This window comes from Saccopteryx bilineata, chromosome 3 (genome assembly GCF_036850765.1).
Source record: "Saccopteryx bilineata isolate mSacBil1 chromosome 3, mSacBil1_pri_phased_curated, whole genome shotgun sequence".
Taxonomy (NCBI): domain Eukaryota; kingdom Metazoa; phylum Chordata; class Mammalia; order Chiroptera; family Emballonuridae; genus Saccopteryx; species Saccopteryx bilineata.
The window spans coordinates 14,874,630-14,884,292 of NC_089492.1; the positions used below are offsets into that span (position 1 = coordinate 14,874,630).

The window sequence follows — 9,663 nt, forward strand, 5'->3', positions numbered from 1 at the left end:
TATTCAACAGCCAAGGAGCCATTGGTTCCTGCCACTAAATGAGCCAGTTCATCACCATGGGCAATCTTTTGTGACATTTCAGAATTAAAAGGAAGGGTAGAAAAGAAGAAAGAAAGGGAAAAAAAGAAGGAGGGAGGGAGGAGGAAAAGAAAAGAAGGAAGGAAGAAATGAAAGAAGAAGGGAAGGAAAGGAGAAATGGTGGAAGGGAGGAAAATATTAGGTGAGAGGAAAGGAGAAAAGGAAGGAGAGAAAGCAGAAGAGGAGGTAAAGAAGAGATAACCAAAAGAAAAGAAAAAAGAGGAGAAAATAAAGAGGGAAATAAAAAGTAAAGAATCATTTGGGTTCACTGCCAACAAGAGTTAGAAAAGCTGATTTCTTAAGATAAACTGAAGTAGAACAAAATATGCTCCATATGTTGAAACTGTATACTTAGTTTGAGATAAACAAAAACATGTTTGGAGAATAGCTGCCATAATTAAAAAGAAATTAAAAGAAAGAAAGAAAAACCATCTGGGGGTAGATACATGTTTAAACACACACACACACTCACACACAATACACAGTGATTCCAAAACTTGAAGTTTTTCTTGATTTAAGTAAACTTGCTTGTTGCAAAAGGGCATTGCAACAGTCTATGCCCTAAGCACCCTGTGTTCCAGGCTGGAGCTGTCCAGAGCTACTTGGCATTGCTCAAACCCCACAAGACCTTTCCAAAGCCTGTCCTTTGCTCCTGCTTTCTTCCTTGCTGTGTGACTATACATCCTCCTTTTGCCTCTGGATCACCCCCACTTACCCCAAAGCACCCAAGTCAAATGTCACCTGCTCTCAGCGTGTGCCTGATACACAGCACAGTTCATACCGCTTTCCTCACCTGTGAACTCTATGCATGTGTATCCCTTTCCTGGGGCTGCCATGACAAAATACCAGAATCTGGGCAGCTGAAAACAACAGTCTATTTTTTTCACAGTCCTGGAGGCTAGAAGTCTAAAATCAGGCAGTGGGAATCAGGGCTGGTTCCCTCTGAAGAATCTGAGGGAGAATCCATTGCAAGCTTTTCCTCCAACTTCTGCCAATGCCTAAAACTTCTTGGAGTTCTTTACACTAAATGCATCAGAGAAATCTCCACTTGAGTCATCACCTGGCACTCAGTGCCCTCACATGGCTGCCTTTTTAGAAGGACACCAGTCATGTTGGATTAGGGCCCCACCCTACTCCAGTATGACCTCATGTTAACAAGTCACATTGGCAACCACCTGATTTCCAAATAAGGTAACTGAGATACTGGGCGTTTGGACTTCAACATATCGTTTTGGGGATACAGTTCCATCCAGAGGATCATGTCTCTAATATAAACTCAGTTTTACTGAAGGAGTCACATGCATGTCTATGTCTCGCATCCCCCAAAAAGTTAATGACTAACTCCATTTCAAGTATATATACTGCTCAGAACAATTAGGGGATACTTAAAAATGAAGTGATAAACTATCCCCTAATTTTTGTGAGCAGTTTATATATAGTATTTCCAACCTTGTATTTCCAAGACTGAGCATTGTTAATTCTTAGTTCATGTTTTCTAAATTGAACTAACTATAAAATATTATTGACAGAGGGTTTCTGGTTAAGGCCAAAAGATGGTTAGGAGGCAGTCAAGTCTATATTTGATAGGAAATGCTGGGCATGTGGTGACTCTCACATCACTACAGTTTCCAGATGGGGTTTTCTTCTGCAATGGGCCATGTGGCAGTAAAGAACCCTTGCTGGAATAACATAATGAGAGGAGCATCTGAGAGAGACTAGAAGACTCAAAATTTTCATCCATGAAAGAGAAGAATTAGGAGGAGGAGAAGGAAGAGAAAAAGAGGAAGTAAGGAGAAGGGGAAGAAGGTGATGAAGAAGAAATAGAAAAGCTTAATAGAAAATAAGAGATACTGGGGAAAGAAATATTATAGTAAGGAAGGAAAAAAAGACCTTGGGAAAAACTTGCTATGGCCATAGAACAGTATTTCAAAGCGGCCTCACAGTTTTATCTTTTTTTTTTTTTATGTATTTTTCTGAAGCTGGAAACGGACAGAGACAGACAGACTCCCGCATGCGCCCGACCGGGATCCACCCGGCACGCCCACCAGGGGGCGATGCTCTGCCCCTCCAGGGCATCACTCTGTTGTGACCAGAGCCACTCTAGAGCCTGGGGCAGAGGCCAAGGAGCCATCCCCAGCGCCTGGGCCATCTTTGCTCCAATGGAGCCTCGGCTGTGGGAGGGGAAGAGAGAGACAGAGAGGAAGGAGAGGGGGTGGGGTGGAGGGGTGGAGAAGCAGATGGGTGCTTCTCCTGTGTGCCCTGGCCGGGAATCGAACCCGGGACTTCTGCACGCCAGACCGACGCTCTACCACTGAGCCAACCGGCCAGGGCCCCAGTTTTATCTTAATAATCATGTAGTCAATTCTAAATTAAGTTGGTCATTTCTTTTTTACAAGGGCATTGTTATTTTTAACCATATCATAACTCTATGATCCCAAAAGTAACATAGCCTGAAGGAGAGACTCAGAATGGAGAAGACCTCATGAGCATTTCAACTAATAAATCACAGGAAGATGGATTTGTTGTAGTCAAGTTAGTGGAATCTAAAACAACTTATGGGCTGGCTTTTTAGCTCAGCGGTTCCTTTGAGTCAAGTTCACTTGTTAAAACAACTTATAAATATCTCCTATCAATTTTTGCCTCAGAAATTGTGAACTGGTAATATTTCCTAGGCACACATTTTGTTGTAAGTATCTGTATCTTGGTTCATGCTGATCCTCCATTCTGATGTGCCCACCCTTACCTTCAACTCCAGTTCTTTCCAAATGTAACTGAAGCTTAACATTCTCCAGGAGCATTTCTCTGGACGCTCAGGTCCCATTAACGATACTTTCCTCCATGTGCCTCTGTGCTTCCTCTGCACCTTGAATGAACTGATACACTTGTACTGTGACATTGACTTATAAATTACTTCTTCATTAGCTGCTCCATTGTCAAATAATGGGTTCTCCTACAGCATTCTCACCTGGAATGTCTTAACTTCCTAGTAGTTATTCACTGCGCCTGGCATATAATAGGTATAGATCAGTGTTTGCTGAATGAATTAATTAATGAACAGGGGAGTCTATGTCAAACTATTTTAAAGTTTTCAAGTAATCTTGGAAAAATATCAAGAGGAGTATAGGCATAATTAGAATGCCATTATTCTATTTAATATGTGGAAGAGAAATAGAATACTGCAGTCAAATCTCTGGTGGTTTTATTCCTGACTCAACACAGTCATGGCGAGGGAACACAGAAAACGGACATCTTTTTTTTTTTTTTTTTTTAACTTTTTTTGGAAATTAGCCCAAGAGCCAAATGTTTTATTTTAATGGTTTCTTCTTTCATACCGCAACTAGTAAACATTTCAGATCACACATAGACACAATGTTTGTTTGTATTTACTATAATTCCCTATGCAACTCCAGATGCTTGGACCATTCAGGCATCTAATACATGTTTGATGAATTAAGGAATTTAACCCTTGGATAAAATGAGCTAAGATTCTGACATCCATTAGCAAGCTGTGGCCAGTTTTCATCTGCCTAGTTTGAATGTAGGCCATCCATTTGGAGACAGGGAATGGAAAAATTGTGACGTAAATAACTGATCTGTTCAATGCCTTCAAATCAATACTTAAAATACACTCCCTATTCAACATCTGGTATACCATGAGGTAGAATACTCAGTTCTGGCTCCAACTTTGCCCCCACACTGCTATGTGAAATGAACTTTTTTGGCTAAGTAGATTGAGCTTAGTCCCACCTACCTTAATATAGTTTAACTGTATGGGACATAGGTCAGAGTTTCTTTAAGTCCAATAAAGTCTGATCTGATTCTAACATAATTATATACATGAGGCTAGATTATAATACTTGTATGTCTCAATGAGGCTTTTAATTTGGTATCATTGGTAGGCAGGCATCACCTCCAAGTTTTAATTTCTGTCCCTTTGATTAATTTCCAGGAAAAGTTGTTGGAAAAATACTCATCCTGTATGCCTCGAGCAATGCATTTCTAGTTTCATACTTCTGTTCTACTCTGTATTCAAGAAGTCTTCAATTAAGCAGAGACCTCCTTCTTAGAGATTTTTACTGACATCATGTGAAAGGGGAGCATGCCTCTTGGAATAGAAGTGGTAAGGGTCTCATTTACCAGTAGGTCATCAAATGTTTCTTCCAGCTCTGTGTCACACTCCTCTGAGAATGCTGGCAAATTAAGTATTCTCCAACTTCTTATACTCCCCGCTCACTTTATAAATAATTTTCCTGATCAATGTCAGGGTGACATGTCATGTCTGATCATGCATTTATAAAGCAGGTTATAACTCAAAGTGCCTTTCTTTATCTGCATCATCTTGATAAAACCTCTCAAGTCTTGGAATAGCAAGTCAGATTGATTTTTGCTTATTTTTCAGTTAGGGAAATGGAGTCTCAGAACGTTCCAGATTTATGAAAAGATAGATCATGAAAATGTATAGAACTGGGCTTGGAACTGAAGTGTTTGATTTCTAGTTCAAGGCTCATTGATCACACCACAGTGCTCTAATGGACGTTCAAGAAACAGCTGTGCTTACTCACACATTTTTTTTATTTCAACATATTTACTGAGCATCTATTATTTGTAGATATTGTGCTTAGTGTTGGTATTATTAGTGGTAATCAAACGTAAATCTCTTCCCTCGTTGAGTTGGTAGTAGTGGACATATAGACAATGACAGTGCTTACTAATGTACTCAGTAAAGCAAATGAACAAACACACATAATCACTAATTGGAAGAAATCATCACTTTTGCCAACACTAGGATGATCAAGCAAGAGAAAGATGAGTTTCACCCTGGATTGTAGTCTGCTACTAGAAACTGTGTTTTCTTCTGATTTAATTCAGTTAACAACTAGAGGAAAATGTAACACTGGCGCTAACCTCACCAGACTATAGAGTACAAACCAACCATATACTACATATCTGGGTCTGAGAGAAAATCCAGGGGATTGGTTGGCTTTTCTCCCTGGAAATTTTCATTTCTACAGGACTTTTTTTTTTTTTAATTATTATTTATTTATTTATTCATTTTAGAGGAGAGAGAGAGAGCGATTGAGAGAGAGACAGACAGACAGACAGAAGGGGGGGAGGAGCAGGAAGCTTCAACTCCCATATGTGCCTTGACCGTACAAGCCCAGGGTTTTGAACCGGCCACCTCAGTATTTCCAGGTCAACGCTTTATCCACTGTGCCAACACAGGTCAGGCTCTACAGGACTTTTAATAACAAAAGAACAGTATGCCTCTGCAGTACCAAAAGTGAGAAAATTTAGATGATTACCCAGAAATGTTCTGCATGAAATGACTCTTTGTAATGACAGCAACTGATAAAAAAAGTTGCAGTTATTTCTGCCCTTTCAGGAGTATCCACACATCTCCATAATTTCAAACTGCTTTGTTCATTCTTCTGATAATTCTTAAACCAGGGCAGACCATCGTAGGCAGGGGCGCCAGGAAATGGAGCCTGCACTTCCTCCTAACAAGAAGTTATTAAAAGGAAGTGAAAGAAAGAACAAATAAATGGAAGCTAGTCTTTGGTTTGAGTAATTTAAGACTATTATGTTTAGTGTTTTATTTCACTCACCTGGAAGTGAGTCCAATAATGGGAGGGAACGAGCCACTATTATGCAGGAAAGAACACTTCCGACTTTTATCAGAACTAGAACTATGAAGCATGGATGGAAGAATTTAAAAATGACATGCTGAGAAAGATGCCCAATATCTGACTGTTAAAGAAGGAGTTTATCATCTAATTAAATGCATTAAAGCTATCCCAGGGATCTCTGAGATCACTTGGGTTATTCATGTAGTTGATTCTTCAAATACGAATGTGTGATACTTCCAAATGAATGTGTTTATCTTCCCTGGGCTTTTAAATAATGTAACTAATATTCATCTACTTTCCTTCCTTCTGGACCATGAAATAGCACATGCACTTCTTGTGCATGGTGCAGAAAAGGCTAGCTTGGTTCATTTATTGGATTTCTAGGTCTGATTTTTTTCACAGTGATTTGGGCCATTTGTCCTTGAGATAAGAACTTTTGGGACAGTGGATACAGCCTAAATGGCAAGAGTATATGCTTGATAGACCATACAGTAGATCATCAAAAACTGAAGCTGAAAAAATTGGAATGCTGCTTGCTGCAAAGGCTTGTGTGGACCTCAGAGCCAGTTCAGTGTTTTGGTAGCAGATGGAAGAAAGTTGCAGAGAGCTTCCATTATCATCCAGAGTTGCCAGAACCAGTATCATGGAAATTGCACTAAACTCCTGGATCAACTTTTTAAAAAGATTTTATTTATTAATTTTACAAAAAGAAGAGGGAGAGATGGGGGTGGAATGACAATTATCAATTCATAATTGCTTCACTTTATTTGTTGATTGATTGCTTGTCATATGTGCCTTGACCAAGCAAGCCCAGGTTTTCGAACCTGTGACCTCAGTATTCTAGGCCAATGCTTTATCCACTGTACCACCACTGACCAGGCATACCTACAAATAAATTTAACCAAGGAATTAAAAGCCTTATACTTGGAAAATTATAAGATACTGAAGAAAGAAATTGAGGAAGATACAAATAAGTGGAAACACATACTGTGTTTATGGATAGCAAAAATTAACATCATTAAAATGTTCATACTACCCAAAGCAATCTATAGTTTCAATGCAATTCTTATTAATATACCAATGGCATATATCATTTATCTAGAACAAATATTCCAGAAATATAGATGGAACCAAAAAAGACCCCAAATAGCCTCAGAAATTTTGAAAACAAAACAACAAAGGTAGAGGTATCACATTACCTGATATCAAACTATACTACAAAGCCATAATAATCAGAACAACATGGTATGTGCATAAGAACAAGCACATAGACCAATGGAACAGAACAGAGAACACAGAAATAAACCTACACCTCTATGGTCAATTAATATTTGACAAAGGAAGCAAGAACAAACAATGAGGGAAAGATAGTCTCCTCAATAAATGTTCAAAAAATTGGACAGATATACACACACACAAAAAGAAACTAGACCACCAACTTACACCATATACAAGAATAAACTCAAAATGGATTAATGACATGAAAGTTGCAAAACCATAAAAATTCTAGAAGTAAACATAGGCAATAAAATTTCAGGCATTTCTCATAGCAATATATCTCCTTGGTTAAGTTCAGGAAACAAAGGAAAAAATCAACAAATAAGACTACACCAAACTACAAAGCATTTGCCCAGTAAAAGAACAATGAATAAAATGAAAAGGGAACTCACTGACTTGGAGAACATATTTGCCAATAATACATATGATAAGGAGTTAATTTTCAAAAAAATATAAAAACTTATACAACTCAACACCTAGAAGACAAATAACCCAATTAAAAAATGGGCAAGGGACCTGAAGAGACACTTCTCCAAAGAGGACACACAGATGGCCAATAGACATATGAAAAATGCTCAGTGTCACTAATCATCAGAAAGGTGCAAATTAAAACCACAATGAGATATTACCTCATGCCTGTCAGAATGGCTATCATCAATAAATCAACTAACAACAAGTGTTGGCAAAGATGTAGAGAAAAGGGAACCCTCATGCACAGTTGGTGGGAATGCAGACTCAGGCAGCCACTGTGGGAAACTGTATGGAGTTTCCTCAAAAAATTAAAAATCAAACTGCCTTTTAACCCAGTGATCCCACTCCTGGGAATATATCCAAAGAAACCTGAAACACTAATTCAAAAGAGCATATGCACCCCTATGTTCATCGCAGCATTATTCACAGTAGCCAAGATCTGGAAACAGCCCAAGTGCCCATCCATGCACGAGTGGACAAAAAAGCCACAGTCCATTTGCACAATGGCATACTACTGGGTCATAAAAAAAAGAAATCTTACCTTTGGGGACAGCATGGATGGACCTGGGGAATATTATGGTAAGTGAAATAAGTCAGTCAGAGAAAGACAAATGCGATATGATCTTATTTATATAAGGTCTACCGGAAAGTTCTGTCCATTTCTATCACAACAGGTTTCGACACGTAAGCACTTGTTTATTTGGCGCATGTGTGCCTCTCTATTTTTATCACTTAATGTATACATACTGATGTAGGAAATTAACTAAAACAAAGTTGATTCACATTAGTCTTATGTGTGAAGCAATAGTGTACCCATGGCTACTGATAAAGTTCATTTACGCCACTGTAATTTTTATGAATTTCAACAAGGAAGAAATGCTACAGTAGCATGTCTGTCACATCCACCATATTCCCCGGTCTTAGCACCCTCTGACTATCACTTGTTTTTGTCCTTACAAAATTTATTGAAGGACGAAAAATTCAAAAATGAAGAAGATATCAAACAAGCACTGGTTCAATTTTTCGCATCAAAAGATAAAACATTTTTTAAAAATGGGATGATACAAATTGTCCTCATGCTGGCAAGAAATCATTAATAATAATGGCAATTATATTATTTAATAAAGTTTATTGACGGTAAGAAAAAATTGTATTTTGTTTTAATTCCAAAAACGGACAGAACTTTCCGGTAGGCCTTATATATGGAATCTAATGAACAATATAAACTGATGAACAAAATGGAAACAGAGGCTAAAAGTATATGGGACAGATTGATAGACAGCTGCCAGAGGCAAGGGTGGTTGGAGGCTGGATGAAAACGGTGAGGGGATGAACATAAAAACATATTTATATAACACAGTGGCACAAAGAACAGTGTGGCGATAGCCAGGGGGTCAAGGGGGTGGGGAGGCAGGCTGGGGTGGGCAGAGTGGGGGGAAAGATAGGAAGAGACTTTGCTTGGAGCGACGGGCACATGATGCAACATGCAGATGATGTTTCTTGAGTGCTTTACTTGAAACCTGTGTGGCTTTGCAAGCCAGTGTTCCCCCAATAAATTCAATAAAAAATGATGTTTTCTTAAATGAAAACAAAACTCAACGTCTGGAGCCCAATCATGTATATTACAAGTATTATCTCAATTCTTCTACTAGGTATTTATTTTCCATTCAATATTGATGTATTTATCTATTTTTAAAAATATCTTCGGCCCTGGCCGGTTGGCTCAGTGGTAGAACGTCGGCCTGGCATCTGGGGGACCCAGGTTCGATTCCCGGCCAGGGCACATAGGAGAAGCGCCCATTTGTTTCTCCACCCCCCCCCCCTCCTTCCTCTCTGTCTGTCTCTTCCCCTCCCGCAGCCAAGGCTCCATTGGAGCAAAGATGCCCCGGACGCTGGGGATGGCTCCTTGGCCTCTGCCCCAGGCACTAGAGTGGCTCTGGTCCCGGCAGAGCGACGCCCCGGAGGGGCAGAGCATCGCCCCCTGGTGGGCAGAGCGTCGTCCCTGGTGGGCGTGCCGGGTGGATCCGGTCGGGCACATTCGGGAGTCTGTCTGACTGTCCCTCCCCGTTTCCAGCTACAGAAAAATACAAAAAAAAAAAAAATCTTCAATGAGGAAAATGGCATCAGATAAACTTGTATTAGACATTTTAAAATAATCACTAATTGTATCCCTACTGTGTGCAAGTCATTATTCAAGCACCCACAGGGG

The 9,663-nt window shown here is 39.5% G+C and overlaps 1 pseudogene; it reads left to right on the plus strand.

Moving 5' to 3' along the window:
- Positions 1-6,441, plus strand: part of LOC136329733 (metalloendopeptidase OMA1, mitochondrial pseudogene) — a 44,915-nt pseudogene extending 38,474 nt beyond the window's left edge.
- Positions 6,442-9,663: the final 3,222 nt, after the last annotated feature.